At 43.7% G+C, this 16,260-nt stretch overlaps 3 long non-coding RNA genes across 5 annotated transcripts; 1 reads left to right on the forward strand and 2 right to left on the reverse strand.

Annotated features, from left to right (window-relative positions):
- The first annotated feature begins 1,416 nt into the window (after nucleotides 1-1,416).
- On the forward strand, nucleotides 1,417-2,032 carry LOC139223616 (uncharacterized). Its single transcript, XR_011586015.1, has 3 exons — nucleotides 1,417-1,525; nucleotides 1,625-1,712; nucleotides 1,910-2,032. It is a non-coding gene; the product is annotated as an uncharacterized lncRNA (long non-coding RNA).
- A 3,400-nt stretch (nucleotides 2,033-5,432) lies between these two features.
- On the reverse strand, nucleotides 5,433-7,047 carry LOC139223833 (uncharacterized). 2 transcript variants are annotated; one of them, XR_011586036.1, is made up of 5 exons: nucleotides 6,938-7,047; nucleotides 6,553-6,704; nucleotides 6,202-6,252; nucleotides 5,715-5,759; nucleotides 5,433-5,516 (listed from the first exon to the last, which is right to left on the reverse strand). It is a non-coding gene; the product is annotated as an uncharacterized lncRNA (long non-coding RNA). The 2 variants fall into 2 exon arrangements; XR_011586035.1 differs by having other exon boundaries at nucleotides 5,711-5,759.
- A 2,409-nt stretch (nucleotides 7,048-9,456) lies between these two features.
- Nucleotides 9,457-13,115, reverse strand: LOC139223772 (uncharacterized). 2 transcript variants are annotated; one of them, XR_011586023.1, is made up of 6 exons: nucleotides 12,966-13,115; nucleotides 11,865-12,051; nucleotides 11,182-11,225; nucleotides 10,968-11,053; nucleotides 10,388-10,535; nucleotides 9,457-9,600 (listed from the first exon to the last, which is right to left on the reverse strand). It is a non-coding gene; the product is annotated as an uncharacterized lncRNA (long non-coding RNA). The 2 variants fall into 2 exon arrangements; XR_011586022.1 differs by lacking the exon at nucleotides 11,865-12,051.
- Between the last annotated feature and the right edge of the window lie 3,145 nt (nucleotides 13,116-16,260).

Genomic DNA, 16,260 nt, shown 5'->3' on the forward strand with positions numbered 1-16,260 from the left:
AAGAAGGTGCTCTGGTCAGATGAGACCAAAATTGAACTTTTTGGCCTCAATGCAAAACGCTATGTGTGGCAGAAAACTAACACTGCACATCACTCTGAACAGCATCATGCTCTGGGGGTGCTTCTCTTCAGCAGGGACAGGGAAGATGGATGGAGCCAAATACAGTGCAATCTTGGAAGAAAACCTGTTGGAGTCCACAAAAGACTTGAGACTGGGGCGGAGGTTCACCTTCCAGCAGGACAACGACCCTAAGCATAAAGCCAGGGCTACAATGGAACGGTTTAAAGCAAAACATATTCATGTGTTAGAATGGCCCAGTCAAAGTCCAGACCGAAATCCAATCGAGAATCTGTGGCAAGATCTGAAAACTGGCGTTCACAAACGCTCTCCATCTAATCTGACTGAGTTTGAGCTGTTTTGCAAAGAAGAATGGGCAAAAATTTCAGTCTCTCGATGTGCAAAGCTGGTAGAGACATACCCCAAAAGACTTGCAGCTGTAATTGCAGCAAAAGACGGTTCCACAAAGTATTGACTCAGGGGGCTGAATACTCTTGCACACTGTACTTTTTTTATTTGTGAAAAAAAATTAAAGTCATGTATAATTTTCTTTCTACTTCACAATTGTGTGCCACTTTGTGTTGGTCTTTCACATAAAATTCCAATAAAATATATTTCTGTTTGTGGTTGTAACATGACAAAATGTGGAGAAGTTCAAGGGGGCTGAATACTTTTGCAAGCCACTGTAGTAGGGTCTCATACCCACCGCCACGAGTTCAATGTCCAGGGTGCAGAGACGCTCCTCCACCGCAACATGTCAGGAATTACACCATTTTGAGTTAACAAACTCAGCTAGGCCTCCTCCTCTTTTCTCGCCGCTCTGTTTCCCTCTGTCCGCCCGCACTAGCGAGAAGCCGGCTAGTTCAAGCAGACTGTCTGGAATATTCCCATGCAGCCACGTCTCTGTGAAGCAAAGCAAACTGCACTGGAAGGCAGGAACGGTGTAACTCTCCGGTCTGTCTCCCTCCTCTCCTGTATCTTTGCACCGGCTCTCCATCCACAGCAGGTGTGTCTCCATACGTCCTCTGGTATGTGAGCAGAGGGAACCCTGGCTCCATGACGGTAGCTCAGAAGGTCTTCGCAGGTGTAAATGAGCATCTTTGATGCTAAACAACTGTTTTGTAGCAGCGTTTTAGTTGCTGTTGTTTTTGTCAAAGTATCACACCAAAAGGAAAATAGAAATAAATAAATACAAGGTACGAAATCGAAAAAAGGTGAGGTAGAAAGGAAGCACAACTAGAAGTTTAAAAATGTATCTCAACAATGTAAATGAAAAGGGAAGGAAATGAGAGAAAAGTCATCAGTGCAAATATCCACTTTTTTATTTCATACATCAAATGTGTGCAGCCTTGTTCAACATGAAGGTGATACAGCTCTAACTTCTGATCACTTATTGATTGATTCTTTTTCCTTTCGTGCTTCAGGTTGGCTGGTGTTCACTGCTGAGGAGCTGAGGAAGAGTCTTCAGGTTCGTCCAAATCCTCCTCACTTTTTATTCATCTGACTGCTGACTGTAAACACAACTTGTATAAAATGTAATTGTTGTACGATTTTCTCCCTCTTGCAGATGTGCGGACTGAAGCGACAACACGTTTGAAGAAGAGGAGCGTTCTGCAGCCACTGAGGGAACATGTGCTCTGTGCTGAAGCTCTCAGGTAGGAGATTTGTTCTCAGTGTTACCAGCAGCTCTGTTAAATGCAGATGGAACATTGAAAACACGCAGGACATTTTCAACGTATTGATTTCTTGCTTAAGAAAAAGACTTAATGGCTCAAATGGTTGTGTAGTTTATTTCCTGAGTGTGGTTGCTGCCTGGACCCTCTCCCCATCAGCTGTGTTGTGTGTTTTAAAGCTGAAAAGCCGTCAGTGGAGCAGCGCCATGGTTCACGCCTTGTAGAGCAGCAGCAGCAGCAGCAGCCGGTTGGATATCCATAGTACCCCGACACCTCAAGCACATTCCCATGAGAGTGGATGAGGAGAGCACCGTGTCCTCCAGCTGGAGTTTGAATGTGAAACTGATGACGTGCAGAACAAGGTGCCTATTTAGGAGACGAGATCAATATTTCAGCTTTTATTTCCAGGTATTTACATCCAGATCTGATACACAACTTGGAATATAGCATTATTTGTAACGGAACACCAAATTTTTAGCTGAGCAAAAGTATTGGAACAGACTTCAAATAGATTAAAGTGATGAACAGGATAACAAACTGTTTCTTTATTATTCTGATTTCTTCCTCGCAGCGTTTCAACTGCTTCACACTTTGAGCTACAGACACCGTTCCAACATCAAACTGTTCAGCTCGTCAGTGCTATGACTTTTCACAATTCTACCTTTTAAACTTTTTAAACTATTTAAACTTTTCTTTAAAATGTAACTTTTTGGGGGAATTTTCAAATTTTCTTCAACTTCCTCCACTTAGAAAGCTTATAGCTTCCTCATACTTTCAGCTAGAAACTTTTAAGTAGGTCACAGCTGTTTCCGCCTAATTTAAAGCTTTTTTGATATCTGACAGTTTTGACGATATCACAGTTTTAGTTTTATGCCGTTCTCCCTCCTCCTCACATTTAAATAATGAGCGTATGTGGCGCGGAGAGTGGAAAAATCGCCTGAAACTTTTGTCTTTAACTCTCTCAAGGCCGAACCGTTTCACCCACAGTCGCAATTTATGCATCAAAACGTAGGAAAAATCCTTGCGGACGCAGCGATGTGGCTCACACTGCACAGAAGCGTACGCAGCTCCCGCTATGAGCTTTGGAGCGCCGACCGATTGACTCATTGACTGCCATGTTAAGTGAGAGCTCAAAGCTGAGGAGGGAGGGAGAGACAGACATAGTTTTCTAAGTGCTCCAGAGCTCTTATTTCACAAGATAGAGACCTTAAATTACATGTACGTGTCCAGCAGACCCTCTTCTCTCTACACATTAAAGCTGCGACAGTTAGGATTTTCACAGGTGTGTCACAGCTGATAATCCCAATGAAAAGAGCTGCATGTGAGCAGAGTGCCAGCAGAGCAGCATGGCCTCAGTAAGGCAGCGTGGCAGCATTCACACTGCAATTTCTTCAGGAATTGCAATTTTTCTAGTATTTAGCTGCAAATCCTTTTCTTGCAATAACTGAATCAAACCTGTGACCCACTGACATCACCAAACCTTTGCATTCTTTTGCAAACTTTTGTGATGCTTTTCCAGGCTTTCACTGCAGCCTCTTTCGTTGTGGTTTGTTTTGGTAGGTTACTCCCTTCAGTCTGCTCTTTAGCAGGTAAAATGCATGCTCTATAGGGTTTAAGTCTGGAGATTGACTTGGCCAGTCTAAAACCTTCCACTTCTTGCCCCTGATGAACTCCTTTGTTGTTTTTGCAGTGCGTTTTCAGTTATTCTCTTGCTGCACTATGAAGGATCTCCCAATCAGTTTGGTTGCATCTTTCTTTAAATTGGCAGTCAAAATGTTTCTGTAGACTTCTGAGTTCATTTTGGAGGAGAGAGGTCTGAACCCCGGCTGGGACATTGTCCCTCCTTTCCCGCCAGTACGTGTTGGGAAAGAAGCACAATTGTTATGGCGCTTTTCCATTACACGGTTTTAGCTGGACTCGCCTCGGTTGGTTGGTTGGTTGGTTGGTTGGTTGGTTGGTTTTCCATTACAGTAGCGTACCACGTCAAAGTGGGCGGGGTCGTCATAGCAAGGCAGCCTGAAACTCCGGTGGTAATTTGTATACAGCACAAACACAACAAAGGACATTGAGTGTTTGGTTTGCGTGTAGCTGTTTACCTCGTTCCCAGAAATAATAAAAACGCCCCGTCTGTTTCCAGCGTTTTAAAAACAGCGGGTTTGATTCTTGTGAACGAGTCGCTCTCATGACTCATCCAGTGGCGTCACTCCCTGGCTGTCGACGTCACATTTTGGGCTCGACTCAGCTCGCTTGGAACTGAGTACATAGTACATAGTATCTGGTACCAGATACTATGTCTAGTGGAAAACCAAAAAGGTCGAGTCAAGTAGGTACTAGTGGAAAAGCGCCATTAGTAACTGTTATCTGATTTATTTATTTATTCTTCTTCTTCCTCGCAGGTGTCGCAGCACAAATCTCCATGAAAAGAGCTGCATGTGAGCAGAGTGACAGCAGATGAGCAGCAGCTCATTAGTGACGTTTGAGTCACCAGACCAGCAGCAGCAGCAGCATTTACACTGCAATTTCTTCAGGAATTGCAATTTTTCTAGTTAATTAGTAGAGTTTGACTGTAGTGATGTGCAGAACAAAGTGCTGCGTACAGGTGAGCTATTTTTCAGTCTTTGTACGATTTGATATATTTATAATATATAAATTAAAAATATAAAGTATTGTTGGAGCTAACTTGTGATTCCATGACCTGATTAACATCTTTCACCTCTAAAGTGTTGTGCCCTCTTTTTTTTCAGCTGGTTTTCCCAAATGAAGATGTCAAATACAACCTGAGCACTTCTTCTAGTGCGACAGGGCTCGTGGTGCGGTGGGATAAGTCGCTGCCATACAAGGCACTGAAGAATCAGAGGTGCCAGGTTCGATCCCCGCTGTCGGCATGAGTGCCTGTCGCGTACGAGAAGGGACTTGCGAGGGCAAGACTGGGGGGGGCGGTCTATCTCCCCGGCCATTCCAAAGGCTCAAGTAAAGGGTTATGCAGCTTTTTTATTTGAAAACCCCAAAAAACACTTAGAAAAATTTTTAGGCGGGGATTTCCCTCGTTTTTAGGGAGTTCATCTAAAGAGGGGAAAAATTTAAAAAAAGTATTTTCTATTGTAAGAGAGAAGAAAAAAAATATACTAAGTGTTTTTTGCCTCTAAATCCAGAGTAAAATTGCTAAGTATTTTCTATTGTAAGAGAGAAGGAAAAAAATTGTTTTGGCTAAATATTTAACTGCTTCTATTGTGGCAGGGAGAATAAAAAAAATATTACTAAGTGTTTTTTGCCTCTAAATCCATTACAAAGTTGCAGGAAAAAAAAATGTTGGCTAAGTATTTTCTTCCAAAGTGACTAGGAGGTTCAGTATTTAACTGCTTCTATTGAGTAGGGGAATAAAAAAAAATTTACTAAGTGTTTTGCCTCTAAATCCAGTACAAAATTGCAGAAAAAAAAAAAATGTTGGCAAAGTGGCCTATTTGGGACGCAGAAGAAAATATTAGTGTTTTCTACCTGCTTACAGTCCTAAAGTAGGGTTCACAAATGATCAATTAAACTGAATCCATGACCAGTAAAACACAGGATTCTGCTCCAAAATTACATCAGTGTGAATGAGGTCATGTAAAAGGCACTACACAAATATTGGATCCACAGCTTTGCCTTTTCAGCAGTTAAGCCAATGCAAAATCACTCACAATATCAAAGACATAGGAAACAATATGTAGACAAAACCTCTTTTTATTTAAGAAAAGTGAAGGTGCTGCTTGGCTCACTGGACATCCAGCAGGAACATGGAGGCAGATCCTGAGAGACAGAAGAAGACAATGATTAAGACCAATACAAACATGTCAGAGGAGCTGCTGCTCTACTTTTACCTCAAATCAGTTTGTCTATTAACTCTTTCCATAAAGAGCAGCAGCATAAAAGTAACAAAACACAACTTGCACTTCATTGTATGTCTTTATGTAGAAATCAGTGCTAAACTGAGGCTCTCATACAAACAGTTCTGTTTGGATCCACAGCTGATTCAGGTTCTCCTGCTGCATCCTGGGAAAACACAAAAACAGCACAAGTTTTATCAAAGAGTGGCCAGACAGAAGGTTAAACTTGTGATCTGTGCATTTGGAAATTCTCTTCATTTTAAATAAAGTTTGACGTGACAACATCCTGTGTTCACATTTACTGACTCCTCATCTCTTCCCAGCAGATACTTTTAGATTCTCCCTTTACAAACAAGCACCAAGAGAGAATTATCTACTGCAAGAATTCACAAATCTTCAATGTTTATTGGCTCCAATTCCAACATTTAGTGACATTAACATTATAGAACTGTTTTCTACCTGGAAATCATCATTAGAAAAGTGGAACAAGTAGTTCAGGAAGAAATCAGTTTGAAAACGATTGGTTTGCTTTGTGATGAGAAAATAAAAGCTCACATTTCCTGTCTAAACACATTCATCTGATATTCTAGGTAAAGTTGAGTTTTTACCACAAGCTGTTCCTGTCGCAGGTTCTTCAGCCCAGACTCAGGACACACCACCTGCAACGGAAGAGAGTTACAATAAAACTACAGCTCTTTACCAAAGTAAAAAGGAACTAAATGACATTATAGATGAAGTTCACCTGCAAACAGACTAAATGTGACAATTAAGTTTGTGATTTCTCACTTCAAAGCTGCTGGTTGTGGTTCCCCTGATCTCAGCCACAATAAACCACTGATTTATTAATATAAACATGCTACATGCTAACACTAGCCAGCATGTTAGCCACTGATTAGCCACAAGGTGAAACTGATCAGTGATTATTGACCCTGCAGTCCAGTCATTAGCAGCAAACTCACCGCAGACACTCTTACTAATTAAACAGGACTTTAAATTAACGTGACACTGAGTCTGAGCTTTAACTCTCCTGCTGCTGCAGAGTGTCTGTGTTCACTGGTCTTCTTTCTCCCTCTGAAGCAGCTGCAGGATCCATGAGGAACTTCTGGAGGTTCTAGGACAAACACAGAGAACATCAGAACCATCAGCCACAATGAAACCACCAACATACCCAAAAATCACAGAGAAACTGTTGTGCCCTTATTAGCATATATATATATATTAGCATATATCCTCCTCAAGCAGCAGTAAAATGTAGCAGTAACATGCTAGCTAGCATTAGCTAATTAGCTAACAACTGACTACTGATTTGTTTGTGATTGTTCGGTCATTCAGCCTCAGACTGACCTCATTAACCAAAGCCAACTCCTCATCTCCATGCTGTTTTCCTCCTCTGGCCCTCAAAAGACTTTATGAAGCAGAAGCAAAGTGTCTGATTCTTTGTAGCTGAAAGAGAAGAGCCGAATGGCGTCGGGAGAGCCAAATCTTCAGACTTTTATTGTGATGGGCCACCATGCGGCCAATCACATGCGAGAACAGAGTAGGATCATACCATTATGTGAAAGTAGGAAGGGAGACAGGAAGTGAGGTGGTACAGTCCAGGTACAGAGCCACAGAGAGACGGATTTAAATACATAGCACTTGACTTTGAGTTCAAGAAATGAGCGAAAACCGTAAAAGAAGCAGCATCAGCATCAGAGAGGGAAGCTTGAAATAGTCTGTACCTCCACACAGCTCGTCCCATTTAACTCACCCGTCGCGGTGCTCTTTAGCCTGCTAACATCATCCTGTCGTACTGCATTCGCGTGTGGTGCTTGAATTACTGCATCAATGCGGCGTGGCATGGAGGCCATCAGTCTGTGGCACTGCTGAGGTGTTATGGAAGCCCAGGTTGCTTTGAGAGCGGCCTTCAGCTCGTCTGCATTGTTGGGTCTGGGGTCTCTATTCTCTCACCCCATAGATTCTCTCTTCACCTCTTGCTGTATTTGCCGGTGAAACAGAGTGACTTTGACCCCGGCGGTCGGAGCCACTTGTCCCTGCACAGCTGGGTGCTGCAGTTCTTCTGCAGGGGGGAGCAGATTTGTGGTGTTGGAGTTTACTGGCACAAAGGGGGCAGCAGACGAGGACTCTCTCTTCATGAAAACTCAGAAACAGTTACACAAGCACCCCCACTTTACTGAAACTAATTAAACATTTGAAATGAGATCACATTTGCCAGCTAGCCTACTGAACGCCCACTATTCTACATCTTTTCAGCTATGGGCTATTCAGACTTGATGTCAGGTATACAGCTACAGCCCACTACTTTTCAATTTCATTAAACCCGTTGCAGTGACAAGACATTCATTCATTCATTCATTCCTGCAACCAGACGTGTCAAACAAGACAACAACATGAGTTCATGCTTATTTTCTATTTCATTGTGTCAGCTTGAAACCATACAGCCATGTAGTGTAGTGAACAGGAATGAGGATGGAGAATCAAAGCCCAAACAGTCCATGAACCAAGAAATGACACGTCTCCAGTGCACTTCATCTTATTGACCACTAGATGTCCTACTGGAGCGCGGTGTCATTGAAGCCTCGAGTAATTAACCATTTTTCAATTAAGTGTCGAACTTCAACAAAGCCTCGATCAGCCATCACTATGTCCTCTGTACCTGGACTGTACCACCTCACTTCCTGTCTTCAGAGCGTCTCCCCTACTACATAATGGTATGATCCTAATGTGTCCTCCCACGTGATTTGCCGCATGGTGTGTCCATCACTATAAAAGTCTGAAGGTTTGACTCACCCGGCGCCAGTCGGCTCTTCTCCTTCTGCTGCAAACACCCGGACGCTTTTCTTGGGCTCGTTTTGTGCTTCATGCAGTCCTTCGGAGGGCCAGAGGAAGAAAACATCGCGGAGTTGGTTTTGGTATGCAAACAAATGGGTGTTCAGTAGCTAGCTAATTAGCTAACCATGCTAAGGTGCACAGCTGATACATTTTTCTATATTGGTGGTTTCATTGTGGCCGATGAACCTGTTTGAGAACTAAAGTACCAGATGACTGTTGTAATAAACACTGATGGTTCTAATGTTCTGTGTTTGCACTAGAACATCTAGAAGTTCCTCGTCAGGCCTCTCAGCTGTTTTCTGTAACTCAGCAGCTGCAGCAGCAGGAGAGTTAAAGCTCAGGCTCAGTGTCACGTTCATTATAGTCCTGTTTAATTGGTGAGCATCTGCAGTGAGTTTGCTGCTAATGACCGGACTGCAGGGTCAATAATCACTGATCAGTTTCACCTTGTGGCTAATCAGTGGCTAACATGCTGGCTAGTGTTAGCATGTAGCATTAGCATGTGGCCTGTTTGGAACGGATTAAATTAGTTTAAAGACCAAAAGCTAAGCATCAAATTGGTGGTTTATTGTGGCTGAGATCAGGTGCAGCTTCATCACATTTCGTCTGTGTTTGCAGGTGAACTTCATCTATAATGTCATTTATTTCCTTTTTACTTTGGTAAAGAGCTGTAGTTTTATTGTGAAAACCTCTTCCGTTGCAGGTGGCGTGTCCTGAGTCTGGGCTGAAGAACCTGTGACAGGAACAGCTTGTGGTAAAAACGCTCAACTTTACCTAGAACATCACATTAATGTGTTTAGACAGGAAATGTGAGCTTTTATTTTCTCCTCAGAGCAAACTAATAACTTTCATCCACATCAAACTGATGTTAATGGCACTAAATGTTGGACTTGGAGCACAAACATTGAAGATTTGTAAATTCTTGCAGTAGATAATTCTCTCTATTGGTGCTAGTTTGTAAAGGTAGAATCTAAAAGTTTCCAGGTGTCTGGTGGGAAGAGATGAGGAATCAGTAAATCTGAACACAGGATGTTGTCACGTTAAACTTTATTTAAAATGAAGAGAACACGTTTAACCTTCTGTCTGGTCACTCTTTGATCAAAGTAATGCTGTTTTTGTGTCTTCCAGGATGCAGCAGGGGAACCTGAATCAGCCGTGGATCCAAACAGAAGGTCCTGTGGAAAAGTAGCAGACTGTATTAATGCATTCAACATGACTCCTCTGCAGCATCTTCATGTATCAACAAAAGAGAAAACTTGTTTTTTTTTGTGTGTTCCCAGGATGCACCAGGAGAACCTGAATCAACCGTGGATCCAAACAGCACTGATTTCTAAATAAAGACATGTAAAATGAAGTGCAAGTTGTTGTGTTTACTTTTTTGCTGCTGCAAGAGTTACTAGCTAATTGTCAGAAACTGGTTTGAGGTGAAAGTAGACCAGCAGCTCCTCTTCAGTCTTCCTCTGACAGGATCTGCCTCCATGTTCCTGCTGGATGTCCAGTGAGCCAAGCAGCACCTTCACTGTGTCTTGTATTTTAAATAAAAAAAAAAAAGTTGTCTAAATCTTGTTTCCTGTTTTCTATTGAGTGATTTTTGCCTTGGTTTAACTACACTGAAAAGGCAAAGCTGTGGATCCACCTATGGTCAGCATTTGTATAGCACCTTTCTATGACCTCCTGCCTGAGGAATGACCCACAGCTGGCCCCATTTTATTTTGGAGCAGAATCCTGAATCAATCCAGAATATTTTACTGGTCCTGGATTGAATGTAATGTGAAGGTGCTAATTTTTGAACCCAGCAATGGTGAGTTTAAGGGTAAATAAAATGCCAATTTGGAAGCAGGTAGAAAAATACCTGGTTGGAGCCTGAAAGTATTTTTTTCCTATAAATGTAAAAAGTGCATAATGAGCAAAATGGCTGCTTTTTTTTTTTAACGTGCTTTTTCAATAAAATGAGCTGCATACCTGACTTCACCTTGGGGAAATAAATCAGCCCTCGCAAAACACCTTCTTTTGCACTATTGCCACACACCGGGATTGAACCCAGCACCTCTGATCTTCAGTGCCTCTTCTGACTGCGACTTAACCCACTGCACCACAGACACCTGTCACACTAGAAGAAGATCACGGGGCGATTTTGTCATCTTCGTTTGGGAAAACCATCTCAAAAAACAGCACAACATTTTAAAAGTGAAAGATGCTAATCGCATCATGGAATCACAAACTAGCTCCAACAAGAAAAAAGGAACAAGTGCAATATTTCATATATATTTATATATTTATATTTTCCCCCATGTGCAATAGCCTTTCTATCACCTCATTCTTTCACCATACATTATTTTTTTGTATATACTGTACATGCAAACATACATATATTTTATATTTTTTTATTCCCTTTCTTTGTATGTGTGAACTGTATCCTGTATGTGTGAATCAGAACTGCTGATGACTCGAAATTTCCCCATTGTGGGATAAATAAAGGAATATCTATCTATCTATCTATCTATCTATCTATCTATTTCTAATTTCTAGATTATAAACCTACCTGAGAGCTTCGGCACAGAGCACGTTCCCTCAGTGGCTGCAGAACGCTCCTCTTCTTCAAACGTGCTGTCGCTTCAGTCCGCACATCTGCAAGAGGGAGAAAATGGTACAACAATTACACTTCATACAAGTGGTGTTTACAGTCAGCAGCAGCGCTGGAAAGTGGAGAACTGCAGGATGCCGATGAATAAAAAGTGAGGAGGATTTGGACGAACCTGAAGACTCTTCCTCAGCTCCTCAGCAGTGAACACCAGCCCACCTGAAGCACGAAAGGGAAAAGAATCAATCAATAAGTGATCAGAAGTTACAGCTGTATCACCTTCATGTTGAACAAGGCTGCACACATCTGATGTAGGAAATAAAAAAGTGGATATTTGCACTGATGACTTTTCTCTCATTTCATTCTCTTTACATTTACATTGCTGAGATACATTTTGAAACTTGCTGTTAAACTTCAGTAACTAAATACTTGGACATTAATGGTGATCACTGACATTTGAATGCAATGTGCTTAAGGAAGCACTGAGTGATCTATTTCTGATCCTAAAGGTGATCATCATCAGAAATCTGCCTACAATTACAGAAATAATAATAATTCTCTGACGACTCAGCCATCGTCGGTCTCATCAACAACAGAGACGAGGGGGAGTACAGAGAGCTGAACAAAAACTTTGTGGACTGGTGCCAGCAGAACTGCCTCCGGATTAATGCCGGAAAAACCAAAGAGCTGGTAGTGGACTTTCGTCGGCACAAAGACCCTCCCTCTCCGGTGAACATCCAGGGAACGGACATAGAGATTGTGGACTCTTACAAGTACCTGGGTGTTCACCTCAACAAGAAGCTGGACTGGACTGTTAATACTCAGGCACTCTTCAAGAAAGGCCAAAGCAAACTCCACCTGCTGCGTAGACTGAGGTCTTTCGGAGTGGCGGAGGGCCTCCTGAGGACTTTCTATGACTCTGTGGTGGCATCAGCCATCTTCTACGGTGTGGTCTGCTGGAGCAGCAGCATCACGGCAGCAGAGAAGAAGAGACTGAACAAACTGGTGGACAAAGCCAGCTCTGTCCTGGGCTGCAGCCTCGATCCTGTGGAGGTGGTGGGTGACAGGAGGATGGTAGCGAAGCTGTCATCAATCATGGACAATGTCTCCCACCCCCTACATGAGACTGTAAGAGCCCTGGAAAGCTCCATCAGTGACAGGCTTCGTCACCCACGATGCTCCAAAGAAAGGCATCGCAGGTCCTTCCTCCCTGCTGCCATCAGACTTTACAACCAAATCTGCTCCCAGTAAACCAAAGACCAAGAAAATAGTAACAAGTGCAATATTTCATATATATTTATATATTTTATATTTTCCCCATGTGCAATAGCCTTTCTATCTCACCTCATTCTATCATTCTTTCACCATACATTATTGTTTGTATATACTGTACATGTAAACATATATATATTTTATATATTTTATTCCCTTTCTTTGTATGTGTGAACTGTATCTTGTATGTGTGAATCAGAACTGCTGCTGACTTGAAATTTCCCCATTGTGGGATAAATAAAGGAATATCTTATCTTATAACAGCCAGACTGGACAGTTGTAGCCAAAACTAGAAACACTGCTGCTATTTAACCGCAAGCAGCTTGGTTATTTAAATGAACATCATCCACCGAGTTACAAACTTGAAATCATAGTGAGTTTAGTGTTTAGTGTCTGTTGCTGGCTTTTCTTTCCTCATGTTGATTGTCTGTCACTGTAGCGAAGCTAATCAATAGGCGGTGCTGATTTCCTCTGATAGTAACGGTGTGAAAATAAAACACGTTCCTTCTCATAATAAGCTACATTTAGTCATCATTCTGGTGAACTTGGCCGCTGGCTGATTTGTTTATCCGCCTCAGAAAGCAGTAAAATGTGGCAGCTGTTAGCATGGTTAGCTAGCGTTAGCTAAATAGCTAGCTGTGTGTTGTGTATGTGTCTGTCCGTGCGGCCACTCAGCCTCAGACTGACCTCATTAACCAAAGCCAGCTCCGCGTCTTCGTGGTGTTTTCCTCGAGTCCTTCTCCACCTTTCCTTTCGTCCTCCAAACATCTTTTTCGAGCAGAAAAACACTCCAACGATCCGCTCAGGTTCAACGTCACCTGCTCATGACGTCATTTCCTCAACACGAGCACCGTCGCAGCAGGAAAGTTTAGCAGCAGGAAAGTTTAGCAGCAGCTCAGTCGATGTAGAAACTACGGGTGTTAATCATCCACAGCAAAATGGAACACATTTATTTCAGGGAGTTAAATGGTAAATGGTCTGTATTTGTCTCGCGCCTTTCTAGTTACTTCAACTACTCAAAGCGCTTTTACATGAGGGGGGGGGACGACCCGCTCTACCGCGGACCCTCAGCCGAGTTCATCCCACGGAGCAGGTACAAGTTTGGCTTCACGTGTTTTGCATTTTTGAAGACACAGCGCCCCCTTGTGTCCTGTAGGAGGAACTATAGATAGATAGATATATATTTATTTATTGATCCCTCAGTGGGGAAACTTTGCTGTTACAGCAGCTCAAAGGGACAGAAAAATTAAATAGCAGAATATAATAGAATTAGAAAAATTATATAGCAGAATATAATAGAATTAGAAAAATTATATAGCAGAATATAATAGAATTAGAAAAATTAAATAGCAGAATATAATAGAATTAGAAAAATTATATAGCAGAATATAATAGAATTAGAAAAATTAAATAGCAGAATATAATAGAATTAGAAAAATTAAATAGCAGAATATAATATAATATATACAGTGGTAAAAACCTATGTACACAAAGAAATGTAATTACAGAGACAAACAACAACAGGATGAAGTGAAGTGGGGTGAGAATTATTGTATAGTTTATGTTATAGTAAAGTGCACAGGTGGTGGTGGTGGTTGGTGCAGCAGACTATAATGCAGCATTGTACAGTCTGACTGCAGTCGGGATGAAGGACCTGCGGAAGCGCTCCTTCTTACACCTGGGGTGTATCAGTCTGTGACTGAAGGAGCTGCTTAAGGCCCCCACAGTCTGATGCAGAGGGTGGGAGGTGTTGTCCAAGATGGAGGACAGTTTGGACAAGGTCCTCCTCTCTCCCACCACCTCTATGGGGTCCAGGGGGCAGCCACAGACCGAGCCGGCTCTCTTAATTAGTCTGTTGAGCCTGTTCTTGTCCCGCTCAGAGCACCCCCCTCCCCAACACACCACTGCATATGAGACCACAGATGCCACCACAGTCTCGAAGAAGGTCCTCAGGAGTGGTCTGCTCACTCCAAAGGATCCTAGCCTCCTCAGCAGGTATAGTCGACTCTGACCCCTCTTGTAGAGAGAGTCAGTGTTGTCTGTCCAGTCCAGTTTATTGTTAAGGTGAACACCCAGGTACTTGTATGTCCTCACTCTCTCGATGCCAAGTCCCTGGATGCTCACTGGTGCAGTGATGGAGGGTTTCTTGTGGAAGTCTTTCGTCTTGCTGGCGTTGACTAGGAGGTTGTTTCGTCCACACCAGCCGACAAAGTCCGTGATGACCGTCCTGTATTCACAGTCGTTCCCCTCTGACACACACCCCACGATGGCAGTGTCATCAGAGAACTTCTGGAGGTGACAACTGTCTGTAGCGTACCTGAAGTCTGATGTGTACAGGGTGAAGAGGAAAGGTGACAGTACCGTTCCCTGGGGGGCCCCTGTGCTGCAAACCACCACATCAGACACACTGTCCTGCAGTCTCACATACTGGGGTCTGTCCGTGAGGTAGTCAGTGACCCATGCAGCCAGCTGGTCACTGACTCCCGCTCTCTCCATCTTCACCCTGAGCAGTGGAGGTAGGATTGTGTTGAAGGCACTGGAGAAATCAAAGAAAGTGATCCTCACAGTGCTTCCACTGCCCTCCAGGTGAGACAGGGATCTCTGCAGCAGGTAGATGACAGCGTCATCCACCCCAATTCCAGGCTGATATGCAAACTGCAGGGGATCCATGTCCAGGGGGCGGAGATGGGTTAGGACGATCCTCTCAAGTGCCTTCATCAGGTGAGAGGTTAAGGCCACGGGTCTGAAGTGGTTGGGCTCCTTGGGGCGCGAGGTCTTAGGAACTGGAACCACACAAGAAGTCTTCCACATGGCAGGAACTTTTTCCAGACTCAGGCTCAGGTTGAAGATGTAGCAGACCACCTGACAGAGCTGGTCTGCACAGTCCCTGAGGAGTCTGGAGCTGATGCCATCAGGGCCCGTGGCTTTCCTGGCTTTGATCTTCTTCAGTTGACTTCTCACCTGATCAACAGTTGGTACGAAGAGAGGAGGGGGAGAAGGGGGAGGGGGAGGGGAGGGGGAGAGCTGCCAATGAGGTGGTGGGGGGTGGGGGGGTGGAGGTGAGAGGACCAGAGGTGGTTGTGGAAGTGAGGGGGAGGGTGAGGGCCCCGGAGATGGTGGTGGTGAGGAGCTGGGGGTAGGCTGGTCTGTGCTCAGGCTGGGGAGGGAGGGGGAGGGGGAGGGGGTGGGCCCATTATCAAATCTGTTGAAAAACAGATTTAGCTTGTTGGCCCAGTCTCTGTCTCCAGGTTCAGGGTCTCTCCTACTGCTTATCTCCTGCCCTGACATGGATTTGAGACCTCTCCAGACCTCCCTCGTGTTGCTCCGCTGAAGATGATCTTCCATTTTCCTCCTGTAGTTGGCCTTGCACTATTTATCACTGTTCCTCCACTCGTGTTCTCTTTTTCACTGTTTTGTCTTTTCATCTGTTCTCTCTTTATATTATCTCTTTACTTTCCACTTTGGATTTTACTCCCTACAGATTTATTATAGGAGGTATAATGGAGCTCCTTGTGCCACAGGTGCTGTTACCACAACACTTTGTGCTCCTGAATTATAAAAACGGACAAAAATTGGTCATTGTCATACACCAAGTCTATGATGGGACAGTCAGGGGCAAGCAGCACTGGGAGTGACCACTGACCCTCCTTTTCTCTAAGCTCTAGGCTCAAACTAACTCCGGTGTCGCCTCCAGACTTGTGATGAAGCTCTCACAGTGGACCCTCACCTGCAGACTGAGGTAGTGGCCTTTCTCAGCACACACTTGCAAAGGAGAGCGGCCCCAGAGGGCAGCGAGCGCACGAGCCAGAGCCCGTCTGCCCTGAGCCACGGCTCTGTGGACAAATCTGGCAGTTTGAGAAGAAAGGACACAGTTAGATTACATCCACATGCAAATGACTTCAGACTGTTTATCCATGACTGTGAGCTGTTTCGGTGTTGGACTACGTCAGCCACTTTTAGTTGCCCATGTCAACCTCTTTGC

The sequence above is a fragment of the Pempheris klunzingeri genome, chromosome 24, assembly GCF_042242105.1.
Source record: "Pempheris klunzingeri isolate RE-2024b chromosome 24, fPemKlu1.hap1, whole genome shotgun sequence".
Taxonomy (NCBI): Eukaryota; Metazoa; Chordata; class Actinopteri; order Acropomatiformes; family Pempheridae; genus Pempheris; species Pempheris klunzingeri.